This window comes from Bactrocera latifrons, unplaced genomic scaffold (genome assembly GCF_001853355.1).
Source record: "Bactrocera latifrons isolate USDA-ARS-PBARC rearing strain unplaced genomic scaffold, ASM185335v1 scaffold_326, whole genome shotgun sequence".
NCBI classification, from domain to species: Eukaryota; Metazoa; Arthropoda; class Insecta; order Diptera; family Tephritidae; genus Bactrocera; species Bactrocera latifrons.
In genome coordinates, this window is record NW_017536919.1 from 77,526 (window position 1) to 93,915 (window position 16,390).

General features: G+C 38.4%; 1 protein-coding gene across 8 annotated transcripts in view; it reads left to right on the plus strand.

Moving 5' to 3' along the window:
- LOC108971132 (calcium-dependent secretion activator) overlaps positions 1 to 16,390 on the plus strand; it is a 144,276-nt gene that overhangs the window by 5,846 nt on the left and 122,040 nt on the right. Inside the window, exon 2 of one of the 8 annotated variants that reach the window (XM_018936982.1) lies at positions 5,751 to 5,958. The exons of the other annotated variants lie outside the window; for them this stretch is intronic. The gene's annotated coding sequence lies outside the window, so the exon portion shown is untranslated. The remainder of the gene's footprint in view (positions 1 to 5,750; positions 5,959 to 16,390) is intronic. 8 annotated transcript variants of the gene reach the window in all.

A 16,390-nucleotide genomic window follows, 5' to 3' on the forward strand; every position in this document is an offset into this window, starting at 1 on the left:
TGTCTGTTGTGCTTGCAGCTTCTCGACGTCGAACCTGTCTCTTATACACATCTAGATGTGTATAAGTAAATATATGTATATTGGTACGGTAAATATAAGGAACAAAATATTTTTGAAAGTATGTTTACTTTAAATAGTTTCTATTGAGTATATATTGAAAAAAACCTTCAGAGATTAGATTAATTAGGACTTAAAAATTGTGCTTCTTAAAAAATAATGGATCATTTAGCGGAACGTTTACAAATCATTTTGCAGCCGAAAGGGTTGGTTGAGGCCACGAACTATCTGAGCGTTCATGACGCTAAGAGCTGTGGTGGTGCTGTGCACTTTTTAGATTTCATGCTGGTGGCTGGCTAGGCTCAGGTGGTAAGTGAAGGTAGGGAGTAGCAAGTTGGACTCGTCTTTGTTGGCGATTCTCCCAGGTTTCAGTAGAGGGACCACTCTTCCGACTTTAAACAGATCGGGCATTTGAAGAGTGGTCAGCGACAGGTCGACGACATTTGTAAGATAGCTTACTCCCGTCGAGCCTAGATGCTTTAGCATAAGCATGTTGATTCCATCAGGGCCAATGGATTTAGATGCTTTCGATTTGTTGATGTTATTCTGAATATCAATCGTTTGGCATTTTGTGCAGTCGTCGGTTAACTCATCGCTTGGTTTTGTCTAAAGAAGGGTGCAGTGTAAACTGCCGGTTAAAATATCTCACGCACTTCTTCGGGTCCGAATGGGCATGACCATTTAATTGAACTTCAACTCGGACTTCATGTCCCTTCGGGTTAGACAAAGCCTTGACAGTAGCCCAAAGCTTACTCACACCGGTGAAGAGGTTGCAGAACTTCAGGTGCTCTATTCATTTCGTACGCGTATGATGATTTACCAATCGCCGAATCTCCAAATTGAGATCCCTTATTCGGAGATCTCCGGGATCGGCATGGCGTAAGGTGTCGCGCTCGTTAGCTAAAACGGCTGCTTCGGCTTGGAAATTGGGGCGGATTTCCGAGAGTTAACATATGTGGCCAGGTTATGCTATTTATCAGACGACCACCAGCAATGGTAATATCGGGCGAGCTATTGCAGATGTCCATAACAACTATCTCCTCTATCTTGCTCTGGACTCCGTTGCAGTTAAATTGAAGTACATGGGTTTGTCGTGGGGGTCCAGGGCTGAACCTGGGGGTGAGGGAGTGGCGTGTAGATGGTGGTTGTTGCAGCTGCCCGCAGTGTCGGTTATCGCACTGCGGTGTTCAAATCAGAGTGAGAGCTATGTTGCCTATTTCTGTCCGTTCGGGAACGTGGTTGGACTCAATGACAAGAGGATACGAAGTAACTCTGCTACAAGGCATTGCAATGACGACAAACAAAGATTAACACTTACCGATCCAGACGGTGTTAGATTGCCGAAAAAACACAACTTTGTCGGATAGAATCCTAGTCAATTCCGGAGAACCGGCTGTCGTGGGAATTGTGTCTGCGTGGTGTGTGCTGGCTTAAATCCCCCATCAAAATATACTCTTAAAAAAGAGGATTTAGGTAAAAAATTTAGTAATTTTGGGGGAAATCACACTGTAATCTATAGGGGCTGCTCTGTGTATAAAGACTTTAAAACAAAATTGTCGGAATTTAAGCACGTCATAATCAAATGTTAAATATTCCTACAAAATACTAAAATTCCTGTCCATATTTCAAAACCGGATAGTTTTAAAAATAAAGCTACACAGCGGAGCTATTCAAATGGTGCGAAAGACAACACTGCACAAATGCAATATCTCTAAAACCAATCAAATGGAAGCATGGAAACTGTGAATTTAAACCTCACAGAATGTATGATATAATTTAAGTCTACAATGCAAAATATGATTCAAGAGATAATCAAATAATAAAACCAAATGTTGCAAACTTATTTAAGTAAAAATTAGTGTATTGAACATTTGTATGCGGAATGCTAACGGTGTTAGCCAAAATAATTTGGAGCTTAGATTTCTTGATGTAAATAATATAGCTGTTATGCTATTGTCAGAAACTCGCCTTCCGAACAAAAACAATTTTTTTATACCGCGATTTAAATTCTATGTTACAAATCACCCACATGGAAAGGCACATGGGAGAAGAGCAGTGTTGTTTAAAAAACACTAAACCACCATGCATTATAATCTCATGCTAAAACTCTCTCCATAAAAATTCGCTGCGGGGACTTAGACGTGACGGCAATATACTGCCCACCGCGGTTTAAAATTATAGACATTCAATTTAAAAAGTTTTTTGGAGCGCTAGATCATAGAGGTACTGGTAGGTGGAGATTGAAATGCAAAACACATGTATTGCATTATATTAATCCGAACGACGACAACTGTATCTTCTTTTTGATTGGCGTAGTCACCGCTTACGCGATTATAGCCGAGTTAACAACAGCGCGCCAGTCGTTTCTTCTTTTCGCTACGTGGTGCCAATTAGATATTCCAAGTGAAGCCAGGTTCTTCTCCACTTGGTCCTTCCAACGGCGTGGAGGTCTTTCTTTTCCTCTGCTTCTCCCGGCGGGTACCGCGTCGAATACTTTCAGAGCTGGAGTGTTTTCGTCCATCGGGTCAACATGACCTACCCAGTGTAGCCGCTGTCTTTTAATTCGCTGAACTATGTCAATGTCGTCGTATATCTCATACAGCTCATCGTTCCATCGAATGGGATATTTGCCGTGGCCAACGGGAAAGGACCATAAATCTTTCGCAGAACTTTTCTCTCGAAAACTCGCAACGACGACTCATCCGTTGCTTACATCGTCCAAGCCTCTGCACCATATAGCAGGACGGTAATTATGAGTGACTTATAGAGTTTGGTTTTTGTTTGTCGAGAGAGGACTTTACTTCTCAATTGCCTACTCCATCCGAAGAAGCACCTGTTGGCAAGGGTTATCCTGCGTTGGATTTCAGGTTGCCATTGTTTTTGGTGTTTACGCTGGTTCCAAGATAGACGAAATTATCTACCACTTCGAAGTTATGACTACCATCAATGACGTCAGTGCCAACTCGCGAGTGCGACGACTGTTTGTTTGATGACAGGAGAAATTTCGTTTTGCTATCGTTCGCTGCCAGACCCATTTGTGTTGCTTCATTGTCCAGTCTGGAGAGAGCAGAACTAACGGCGCGGGTGTTGAGGCCGATGATATCAATATCATCGACATACGCCAGCAGCTATACACTCTTATAGAAGATCGTACCTTCTCTATTTAGTTCTGCAGCTCGAGCTATTTTCTCCAGAAGCAGGTTGAAAAAGTCGCACGATAAAAAATCGCCTTGTCTGAAACCTCGTTTGATATCGAACGGCTTGGAGAGGCGGTGCTGCTCAACGTCAGCTTACACAGCCGTATAAGTTTAGCAGGGATACCAAATTCAGACATCGCGGCATAAAGGCAGCTCCTTTTCGTGCTGTCGAAAGTAGCTTTGAATTCGACGAAGAGGTGGTGAGCGTCGATAATATCTGGTAGGTTGTTGATATCCCAGGTCTGAAGCCACACTGATAAGGTCCAATCAGTTTGTTGACGGTGGGCTTTAATCTTTCACACAATACGCTCGATAGAACCTTATATGCAATGTTGAGGAGGCTTATCGCACGGTAGTTGGCGCACTTTATGTGGTCTCCTTTTCTGAGGATTGGGCGTAGCACACTTAAATTCCAATCCATGGGCCCCCGTCGCTTTGTTGTTCCTCAGGCGGGTAATTGCTATTCGAACTTCTTCAGGGGACGGAACGTCTGCTCCATCGTCATCGATTGGGGATCGGGTTCGTCTTGTCCTGGCGTTGTGCGTTCACTGCCACTCAGCAGCCTGGAACAGTGTTCCCTCCATAATTTAAGTATGCTCTGGCCATCGGTGACTAGAACACCTTTGGGGGTTCTACAAGAGTATGCTTCGGTCTTCTGTAAGTCGCCGCAGTTTTTCATAGAATTTTCGATAATTACCCATGTCGGTCAGCTTATCAAGCTCTTTGTACTCACGCATTTCGGCCTCTTTCTATTTCTGTCTGCAAATGTGTTTCGCTTCCCTCTTCATCTCTCGGTATCTATCCCATCCCGCACGTGTTGTGGTCGATCGTAACGTTGCGAGGCAGGCAACCTGTTTTCTCTCCGCTGCGGCACGGCCCTCCTCGTCGTACCAGCTATTCTTTTGCACTTTCCGAAGAGCAATGCTTTCGGTTGCACCTGTACGTAAGGAGTTTTAAATGCCGTCCCACAATTCTCTTATACCGAGTTGTTGACGAGTGCTCTCAGAGAGCAGGAGTGCAACCCGAGTAGAAAATCGTTCGGCTGTCTGTTGTGCTTGCAGCTTCTCGACGTCGAACCTTCCATGTGTTTGATGGCGTGCGTTTTTTTCTGCGGAGAGGCGGGTGCGAATCTTGGCTGCGATGTTGCTATTTTTACAAGGACATCTACCAGCTGGGCAGCGGACCTTCCCAATTAAGGGACCGGTCATTCCAGGTGCATGCCCTCAATTCGTAGTCCTTATTTCGTTTGCCATGGTCGTCATCAAAAGTGGGGACTCTCATCCAAGGCTGTTGTTGCGTTTTCATTGGGGGCGTTTTTTACGTGGCGGGTCCCAAACCCAGCGCACAACCCTATGCAGGGGATGTTTCGCCTTCTCAGTTTAGCTCGCCTTCAAACGGATGTTCTTAAGCTAACCAGAGGATACTTGGTCAAGGACTGGAAGTCGTGGCCTGCTTGAGTCAAACATAAAAGAATTGTTTCTGGCCACTCCCAAGTGAATGGCGATCAGAGAACTTTCCTCACTTGCGTGAACTTCTACACATGACTCCATCCTCCTGCTGTATCAGATTATTATAAATAAGCACAATAACCGTGATATAATATTATATTTCCTGGTAAGCCAAAATATTGGCCTAGTGATCGTAACAAGATACCAGATTTAATTGATTTTGCTGTAATCAAAAATTAAGATATGAACTCGCATTTTTGTTGATCCAAAGTTTGTCTTATAAAACGAACTGGCTAAAATATAAATAATACAAGAGTAGCCACTTTAATATTGAGTACAAATTAAATACAGCAAAAGATTTTAACAAAAGCATTGAAAGAATCAGTAATAGGGAAATAGAAAATCTTGTAAATTAAAAAACCCATACAAAACGGGAATGACAGTCAAATCGCTCCAATTAAAATCAGCTGTACGTAAATTAAAAGAGTGCTTAGACGCGAGGAAAAATTCGATACCAAAACGTGTATAGAAAACCTAAGTCCAAATTCAAGCAAGCAAAATTCCCTTTTAATTTTTTTCTTTGTTTTTCAATTGGATTCTTAGTTTTGGATACTTTGCAATTTCATGGAAAAAGTCGATTATTATTCTGATGGGAATTCTGGGAAGGCTTAACACATTCGTCTTCATACAAACCAAACAGTCTTCACCAATTCCGGTTTCGTTCAAAACAAAGCACAATAAAGCAAGTAAATATAATTACTAACGAAATAAGGAAAGCATTTGGGCACAGAGAGTACTGTTCAGCAATATTTCTAGACGTAGCTCAGGCGTTTCATAAGGTATGGCCTGAAGGCCTTTTATATAAGATCAACAAAAATGCTACCTTTAGAATTTGTATAAAACATTGGAGTCTTATGTAAGTAATAGCCAATTTTTAGCTAAGGTAGGAGATTTCATATCTGTTGTATCACAGGCAGTGTTTCAGGACCAACTCATTACATCATATATACAGCAGTTCTTTCAACAGTGTTGACTTTAACTTTTGCAGGTTATTCAGCTTTAGTGAGCCGTAACAAATGCCAAATTTTAGCACCAAGAATATTAGCCGAGCACTTAAGTTCTGTCGAAGAATGGCTAGCCAACTGGCGTATAAATGTGAATGAACAGAAGTGTAAGCATGTTACATTGTCTCTAAAGTACCTCAAGCGAACGAAGTAACTTATCGTGGTATTCACCTACATAAGAACAAGGCTCAGGTGAGAAAATATTTTTCCAGTAAAACAAATTGCATGAAGATTAGAGTTGCAAATTCAAATTGGTTTCTGAATAAAGACACTAAACTTACCCTATACAACAAAGTGCTTTTAGACAATGCGGTCATAAAACCGATTTGGATGTATGGCATTCCAATCGAACAGTCAATTCGCCTTTCTTCATGCGCAATGAAAATATCCATAGAGATCTTCGTATTCCTATGGTAACGAAAGAACAATAGAATGAAACGTAGGCATAACTAAACGACGAGATCACTGAAATCCACTGATTATTGCTTTAGTACTTTAGTACATTCTTGTGATCAAACACCTGTGCGCGAACGTTCTTCGTAGCGTTATAGAAATATTAAAGAGGGGCTCCGCAGGATGGGATCCTCTCCACGCTACTGCTTATCTTCCATATTTCTACATTTCCTCAACAACAAGAAGGAATTTACAGAATGGACATCCTAAATGTATATCCAGCGTCCCAGGGAATCGTATACATCTAATAGCCAAGCGTACGGATAGCAAGATTAATCAAATGGAACTTTTATTTAACAACCCTGTAATTGAACTCAAAACCGAGTTAAAAGGTAGATAATTCATCAATTACATTTACTGTCAGAAGTGGGATTACCAAATAAATTCCCAAAAGATAGATTAACGAGCTGAAGATTCCTAAACTGAAAACAAGCTGGAGCCCCGCGGTATGTCAACAAATGGTTACAAGATGGATGGCCAAAAAATAGAGTAAGGCCAGAATTACCATCATGGTTACTAGATCTCATGGAAACACAAAACATTAATGTTTCGGAATATGTCTTTCTATTGGGATTAGGAGAAGAAACAACGGAAATGGAAGAAAAGGAAGATACTTAATATTCATGGACATTGACACAACGAAAAGCATGATACATGTGTCGCAGACAGTTTGATTACTAGAGGTGTCATAACAAATGATAGCACAGCTAGAGACGAGTAGAATAAAATTAAAACTGAAAAGGAACAATTGAGAGATCGTTTCTACGAACCCAAACCAAGCATTTATGTCAACAGCCTCTGCCAAGTAAAAAACTCGGTCCTCCGTAGTGAACACATTAAGCAGATCTTCGAAATTGAAGTGAAATATCGCCGCCAGAAAGCCAAAGAGTCTCTGCAGGAGTTTTCTACAGGAAACTGCCGCCTGAGCTGTTCAAACAAGTCAGCGAAGAAATAATAAGGAGCTTGCATCAGCTTCTTTGTAGAATATGATCGGACGAAAGCATACCCAATGAATGCTTTCCTCCGACCATATTTTAAAAAGAAGTTGATGCAGGCTCTTTATCAGTTCTTCGCCGCGGTGTTTGAATGGCTCGAGCGGCAATCCATCGGCCTCCACCCCCTTGTTGTTTTTCAGACGGGTAATTGCTATTCGAACTTATTCATCGTCGGGCAATGGAACGTCTGCTCTATCTTCATCGATCCCTTATTCCGAGTTGCTGACGAGTGATCTCAAAGAGTCCCAAAGTCGAGTAGAAAATAGTTCGGCTGTCTGTTGTAATTGCAGCTTATCGACGTTGAACCTTCAATGTGTTTGTTGACGTTGGTTTTTTGCTGCACAGAGGCGGTTGTGAATCTTGGCTGCAACAAGATAGTGGTCCGAGTCGATATTAGGACCTCGGAGCGTACGCACATCTAAAACACTGGAGACTTGTCTTCCGTCTATCACAACATGATCGATCGAAACCACCAACCAATTTTTTCGATCCGGAGACAGACAGATGGCTTGATGAATTTGTTTATGCTGGAATCTAGTACTACGTATAACCATATCGCCCCGTCGAAGTCGATCAGCCTCAACCCATTTGGGAATGTTTCCTCCTGGAGGTTGAATTTATCGAGTGCTGAAGAAGGTATGCCCACCCTGGCGTTAAGGACGCCAAGCACGATTTTAATATCATGGCGGGGGCAGCTCTCATATGTGCGCTCCAAGCGCTCATAGGAGGCATCTTTGGTCACATGGTTGTTCTCTTACGTCAGGCGTGGGCTGAAATCAGTTGAAGAACTTCTCTTTAATGCGAATTGTGGCTAAACCTTCGTCCACCTGAGCTTCTCGAGTCATATGTAAAAAAAACGTTTCTGGAAACTCCCAAATGAACGACTTTCCGCTGTTTACGAAAATCGCAGTTTTTTTCTATTTATTATGGTAGCTGATGAAACCCACTCTTTAAATAGATGACTTGAAGTAATTGACTATTTCTCAATTTGCGAGGACCTTAACTGATTTCAGTTTGCGATAATCTACGACCATTCACTATAGGCCTATGATTTTTTGTTATCGATCCATATTGCGTAGTTATATGGAGATATCGATTCCCTTGTTATTCCGTTAGCAAGAACTTCTTCGGCTTGGTGTTTGATTTCGTGTTTTAATACCATAGGATAGGTATGATTCCGGATTACACTTTTAACGAGGCTGGTTTAGGTGAGTTTTTCGTTAGGATCGACGAAAAGGTTTGGAAACTTATTAATAATATTGTTAATTTTATTTTGCTGTTGTAGTGAAAGGTGTGGAGTATCGATTCCAACATTTTTAATTTCGTGTGATATCCGGTGCTTTAGAGTTATTGTACAGAAAAACTCTTTAAGTTAATTCTACGTTCTGAGAGTTCACATTTGACACTGACCTTCTTTATTAAAATTTCTTTTTTCAATACACTTGTTAATTCTAATTGTGGCTTAGTGCATTTATCGTACTAATGTACACAAGTACACATACTTGATACTCTGTTATCAGTTGCTGCTTGTGTGCATTAGTATTTGGAGTATGTACATTTTGTATATTTACTATCTATATATTGGTTTTATGTATGCACTAATTTATCTGTTTTATTCGATAGGCAATGATTTTCACATTTGAGTGCGTATCATATTACAAGTTTGTTGCTTACCATTACGCTTGACAATTAGTGCACCGTATACTCTTTTTATTTAAAGTTAACTTTTTACTGTTTACATGCGTATGTTTATTAGGATGTTTTTTTGAACTATTCAGTTTTTTCAGTCCCATCATGAAATTTCCTTGGAAATACCCTAAAAAAGATTCCCTGAAAATTTAAGCCCTTAATATTATCATTAAGGATTGGACCAAGGCATGTAAGAATTTTCCATTGAAAATACACGACAATCGTGATTTATTATCTTTAAACTAGCTGACCCGGCAAACTTCGTACCGCCGTAATTTTATTATGTAAATATGTGTTTTCGAAAACCCCAAAGTTAATGTTTCAAAATTAGTGATTACCTCAGCTCGCATGGGTGGTTATGAAATGGAGAAAATAAAACGATTTCTATTCTATTGCAATGCCTTGTAGTGTACAATGCTTTAAGTTTTTTCTCCTGGAGCAAAAATATATAGCGCCGACGGTTTGCCGACTCTCGATCACGCAACGTACAACTGCCCATGCGAAAAACACGGCAATTCAAGGTTTATTCCACATTCCACGTATTTGATGTAAAATGTCTTCAGCCATATTATCTTTGTATTTATTCCACAAGTTTTGTGGACTCGATGGTAAGCATGCTGAAATTATGATCGAAAAGTGATCGAATCTGATGAGAAATAGATGAAATACCAGCATCAGCGAGTGTATGATACCAATGAATATCATCCTCCAGTAAATGTAAACGTTGACAGGCTTCTCGACATGTTATGCACAATTCACCATTGACGGTTTGTAGAAATTTAAATGAAGTTGGTCCACGGACATTAACTAATAACAAACGCAAGTAAAATCATTCGTCATTTCTCGGATGAACTGTGTAAATGCGCCCTAAAGCATCGGTTGAATTTTGCGTATCCCGGTACAGGCTGTCCTTGTTTCTTACGTTGAAACTTTTTGGATGATGCATTCCGTGCAAAATATTTTGGCATTTCCGAGTAAAACAATGTCTCGAAGAAATAAACTCTTTGTCCATTTTCCAGGTGAACAGCTAAATGGACTACGGTGGGATGACGTTCGTGTTTAAAAAAGGAAAAGATTCTCCAAACCGTTTCATTGCTACTAATATTATATATCTTCCCATTTGATATTGTGAAACTTCATCGTTATTAGAGGCTGCAATACCAAATACAGCCATGTTGTTTCTCTGGTTACGTACTTGCAAACATATTTTATCGACTTCACCGAATTGCAGTACTTAACATTGCAATGCACTTTAAAGGTTTTTGAGAGCAGCGGTGAGCATTTCTTGTCGATCATACACCGTGATTCATGATTGTGTTCGCTACACGGTCCATGAATCATGTTCTTCTATACTACTTCATACAATTATGGATCTACTTCGGGATCAAGAATTTCTGCACAAATGACTCAGTTTATTTCATCTGGTATTAATTTTTCGACCATCCACAGGAGAATATGCGAATGAGGTAGTCCTCTCTTCTGCCATTCTACAGAGTACATCCAACATTTTACAATTAAGTCCATGAGCGCTCTGAGTTTCTGCTTGAACACTCTTGCTGTTATGTCGTGACGATCGCTGGATGACTGACCGTGTAATAACTGATCCGTTATTTCGATCCATTTTGGGCTGCACGTGAAAGTAATAAATAAATCTGGTCGACCGTATTGGCGCACGTAGGTCATAGCATCTTGCGCGTATTCGTGCATGTGTCTCGGGCTTCCTATATACGTTGCTGGTAAAATCGTAAGTCGACCGATATTATTTCCTATGCTGACCACCTATACGTAAATGACACGTACAGTACGTAAATTTGGAGCCATGTACCGAAGCTTTAGCGAAAATCACGAAAATTTACGTAAATTGAAACGGAGAATATTGATGTACGTAATTTGCGTTAAAACAGCAAAAAATTGCTATACAATTGTGTCCCACCCGTGACGATGGAATGAATACCCCTAATGCAAATTAAATATATTCACCCAACTTTAACTATGTTAAACTCGCCATTATGGCAACGCCGTTTGTCGAATGCTTTTATTGTATTTGTTCGTGTTAAAGAGAAATTACATATGTTGAAGCTCTTCTTATTTACATTTATTCATGTATTTTCTACCAATAATTTGTGGAACTTATGCTGACAGGTGATATTGTGGAAGCGACGCTATTGTGTGTGTACGTTGTATTATTTTTTTTTAAAATGTCGCGAAAACGTGGAGTAAATATATTTAACGAAAAATTGCGCGAAGAATTTTCGTTTATTAGGAAAGCGAAGACCGAAAGCGATGTCCTTTGCGAAGTGTGCAACACGGGTTTTAGTATTATGCATAGTGGTCGCCGAGAAATTGATTCGCATATTAAATAAAAAAATCACCAAAATGCGTTGCACGCTGCCACGTCCAGCCACACACTCAATAGATATTTAAAAAGTTCTACTTTGACCGGAACAGATGCCCATATCGCGGCGTGTGAAGGCGTTCGGGCATTTCATGTAATAAGTTCTAATCACAGTTTTCGCTCGGCCGATTGTGCTTCCAAAATCATTCGGAGTTGTTTCGCAATGTCCAAATTTTCTTGTGCGCGAACGAAATGCGAAGCCATCGCAACCGCAGTGTTCGCACCGTTCGTATTGCAAGAGCTCCAGAAAGACTTAAATGACTGCCATTTCTTCACTATATTGACGGACGCCTCTAATCATGGCAGCACAAAAATGTTTCCGATATAGTTCGCTTCTTTTCGGAAAAGGATGGCGTCAAAGTGAAAATTATAGACTTGGTAGATGCACATGGAGGAAGTTCCGAAATAATTGTAAATTTGCTGAATAGCGCTATGAACAAATTGAACATAAATAAGAAACTAGTTGCGTTTTGTGGAGATAACGCGGCGTGTAATTTTGGTAACGTTAATCGAACCGGCACAAATAATGTGTTCTACAAACTGAAGCAGCTTTATCCTGGATTTATTGGCGTTGGATGTGAAGCGCATATTGTTCACAATACTTTAAAAAAGCTTGCGACAAAATGCCTTTTGATGTGGAGATGATTGTAGTCAAAATTTATTCACATTTCTATTTGTTCACCGTGCGTGTCGCAAAATTGAAAAAATTTTGTGAATCCGTGGATGTGGAATGTAAAAAACTGATAGGTTACAGCAAAACTCGTTTCCTAGGCTTGTTGCCATCAGTCGACTCAATATTAAGAATTTTTGATGGTCTTAGGGAGTATTTCTTGGGAGATCCCAACACCCCAAATTCTTTGCTACTATTTTTTGAAGATCCAAGGGCCAAGATGTGGCTGCTTTTCCTTCGTGATCAAGTAAGTATCGGTTAATGGGAATGAAACGAAATGAAATGAAATATTAATGCAATGGAAGTTGGGCATGCACTCAATTCTTTTGTCCAATTGCTGGAATCTCGGAAAAAAGAAGCATTTTTGTCCGCCACAGTGCAAAAGGAAATGGAACATATTTCTGCTGTTGACGAAAGAGTGTCAAAACCACCGCAATGGAAGTTAATCGAAACCACCGCGAAGTACATCGCAACCAATAACCATTTTGATCTGGAATCATCCGATACTGATTTATTCGATCAGTTCACGTATTTGGAAAGATACGTAACCGAAGAGAAAATCCAATCGTGGGAAGAAAACGGTACTGCCACCGATCAACGCTGGGTTGAAATTTTTCAACACTTCGTCAAAAAGAAGGTTCCATACAACCACATGGTCAGAATCATATGGTATATTCTCTCCTTGCCAGGCACATCACCCACCGTTGAACGAGTATTTTCTCTGATCAATCAGATTTGGAACGATGAAAAATCACAAATAAAAATCGAAACATTGCGAGATCTTTTATATGTTCCATAAAACATTAAATTGACTTGTAAGGAATTTTTTGAATTTTTAAAAATGCAACCTAAAATGTTGAAGGAAATTGCATCAAATGAAAAATACGCATTCAAAATTGCCAATCAGATCGACGAAAACAAAAATAAGTATGCTGAAATTTGTATGCAAAAAACGAGTTTGGATATCGAAAAATAAACTGCTTTCTCCATAACTTGACAATTGAAATAAAATTAAATTAAATTGCATTTGCAAGCACCGTTTTTTCATTAATTATAAACTGTACATAATATAAACTTAACTATCATTATAGAAAGAGGCAAGAAAAAATATTTTTGTGTACGAAAATGAGATCTTGAAATGGTGGTCACGCTATTATTTCCATTTCCATCTCTGTTCATGGCGTCGCGCAAATGAAAATATTCTTCTGAACGTAATTTTGTTTGGTTTAATCGTATATATGTATGTCAGATGTTCCGTTTCAACTTTAACATACATATCAACAGCAAACTGGTGAAATAATCGGCGGCACTTCAAAAAGGTGGTTATCCTCGTTCAGACGAATCATGAAACGGTATGCAAAAAAATTCATTGAGGTGACCTTTTTATTTGTCTTTCGTGTTCACCTGCAGGTCTTTTGTCTGCCTTGCTTACTATTTTATGATCATCTGATGGCACCATTTCTAAGGCTGTTTTAAATAATTGAATCAATAGGTTATATTCATGTAATAGTTGTTGCAGTTCCATAATGATCTCTCGCCTAGTTGCTCGATTAATGCCACAGCCCTGATTTATTTCAGTTTCAGAATTTCCAAGGAAATAAATCTGAAGATATTTGTATTCGCCATCAACTGATGGCAACAATGCTCCTTCACGGTGGTGAATTTGTCCTTGAATCTGTAATATTGAATATAAATGAACATTTTTAAAATAAGTTTTATTAGTAGTAGTAGTTTATTTATTGGTGCAATAATACAGTATTGTCACCTCACTTTCATACAYATGCCAACTTATAGGTTGTTTGGATGAAGGAAAGTAGATCAAATTTAACTTCCAAGATGTGACTCAAACTAACAACATTATTCTCCATACATATTTACATATACATATACGTGTTGTTAGTTATGGTAGTTTCCATTCGCACACCATAATCCAGACGGTTCTAGAGAAAACATTAATGCATTGCAATATTGACAAATAGAAGTTGTTGTCCCCATAATGACTGATTCATCGCCGGCATAATCGACTGTTGCTTCATATCTAAACGCCAAACGTTCATAATTAATTGTACCCCCTGCCTTTTGGTTCTTCCGTAGTTGTTGTAGATCTCACTTCTGAAAACTACGTAAATAGTTTTCTTATAAATAACACCACGMTAAACCTCTAAACACACATTAAGTGGGTAATTCACATAAAACACACTTTACTGTTACGAAAAATAACTAACGGTAAGTAAGTGATGAATGTCAAGACCATCGTAGAGGAGGAATAAAGAAGTATCAACTGATTGGATGTAAACAAAGCAACAGCTGAGAGGTACCCATGGAGAACTGTCAAGGGGAGTCAGGGGTTGTGTTTCTATTGGCATCCAAGATGGCCGACTCTTGACCGGAAAATGGTTGCATTGTGTTATATTCTTAAAAACTTTCGGGAAAGTTGTCCCAAAAATATTGATTATATGTAAAACTTTAATATTTTTTCAAAATACAATCATTTTATATTGATACATATTCTTAAAAGCGCGAGTGTTATTAGCAAATATAAGAGTAATTAAATTTTATATTTACGCCTCTTTTTAACCGTGGTAAATATTTAAATATTTTGCCAGTATTGCTATTGCGTATGGCGTAACAGTGTCGTCTAAGCTAATTTTGAACTACTTATTAGGAAAAAAAATACATCTATACTATAAAGATATGGCAAATTAACCAAATACTTTATTCAAGAAGTCTACATATTTAAAATCTAAACCTAAAACTGTATAATAATATAGCAATTTTTCTAAGCGTTGTAAATAAAATATTGTACATATTTGCATCGCTAAATGCTGAAATACTGAGACTGCTACCGTAAAAAGCGGTTAGACCAAAGGATGTTCAAAAAATATTTTGTTTTAGAAGTATACCGACTATATTTAAAGACGAACCCGAAAACTATATAATAATAATATGGTAATTTAATTTATGTAAAGAGTTGTTAATGATATATTGTAAATATTTACGTTGCTTGACGCTGAAATATAAAATGTAAAGAATATTTGTGATTAAAAAAATGTATACTTGAATTATATCGGCTCTAAAATGTTCTCTTAATATATCTTACAATGTCAAATTTTTTTATTGTTCAAATGAATTAKTATAACCTATAATATCAAATTATGTTATAATATATATTTTTTCCGGTACCCTCTTAGTAAAATTGAACTTTCGAGTTTGTCCATAAATGAGTTAATTAAAACGCTTAAAAATATTATACATCGCATATTTATTCACATCAAAATGGTAAATAATTATTACAGCATTTTATGCTTCTTGCWAYCCGTTTTGACCTCTCGTTACCCTGACTCACCATGATTCACCAGTGGCGGCCATGATGGTTTTATTGTGAACGCACACTTGGGGGGGTAGGTTTCTACTGTGAATGGTCAATCTGTCAAAGCTGTGTAAATATATCACTATCCACACTATAACACTATCCTCTGTCACACATTAATTTGTCTTAAACGCGTTTTTTAATACTTCACTGTTTGATTTTTTATAATTTTCTAACACGCAAACCTTGTCCTGAGAATAACGAACACATTAAAAAACGAATTATCAAATTTGGTTCAGTCGTATGAAAGTTTTGAGCGTACATACAGTTTGGCGATTAAATTTTATTTAYATACATTTATGTAGCGCAAAGCCAATTTTTGGCATCGCTTAGATTTTAGACACATATTCTTCAGAATTGAACAATTTACAAAAGTGCTACTTGCGACAAGTCACTCTTTAAACCTGAGTTTTCTACGAAATTCGCACTTTTTTGTATATATCTCTTAAATTACAAGWGCTATAGACTTATACTTGTAGGAAATTTTATTTGCTACAAAAAAGGCCCRAGGTCAAAATCGMTATCATTAATACTTCTCAAGTTATTCATATTTTTAATTAAGGCTGTATGGAATTTTCATAGCTTTTTTATTATATACTATATGTTCGGCACTTACGGCCAATAAATTTTAGGAGAAAAAAATCAGATTGGAGTCCAGGAAGTGAATTTTAAGACATACTGACATGCTGTAACCCATTTTTTTGTAGGCCGTAAGTAGTTCAGTCACAAGATCAATTCTTAGCTTTTAAAAAAACCAATGCAGGCTCGTATTTCARTTTAATTGAGCATCACCTCAWATATTTTATCTTTTATTAGTTCTCTTCTTTGTGGACCCACAAGGATTCCCTCCTTAATTTTTGCCTCACTGACTCTTGGAAATTTTTGTTGCAGATACAAGAACCCTTTTCCATTTCTGTCCACTGCCTTAAAAAATTCTTCATTAATCCCAATTTAATATACAAAGGTTTAAGTAATACCTTTTCAGGATCAACTAGAGGTTCCCTGGTTGTTTTGTAGTGAGTGAGTGAGTGGCTGACGTACTTGCCACTGCT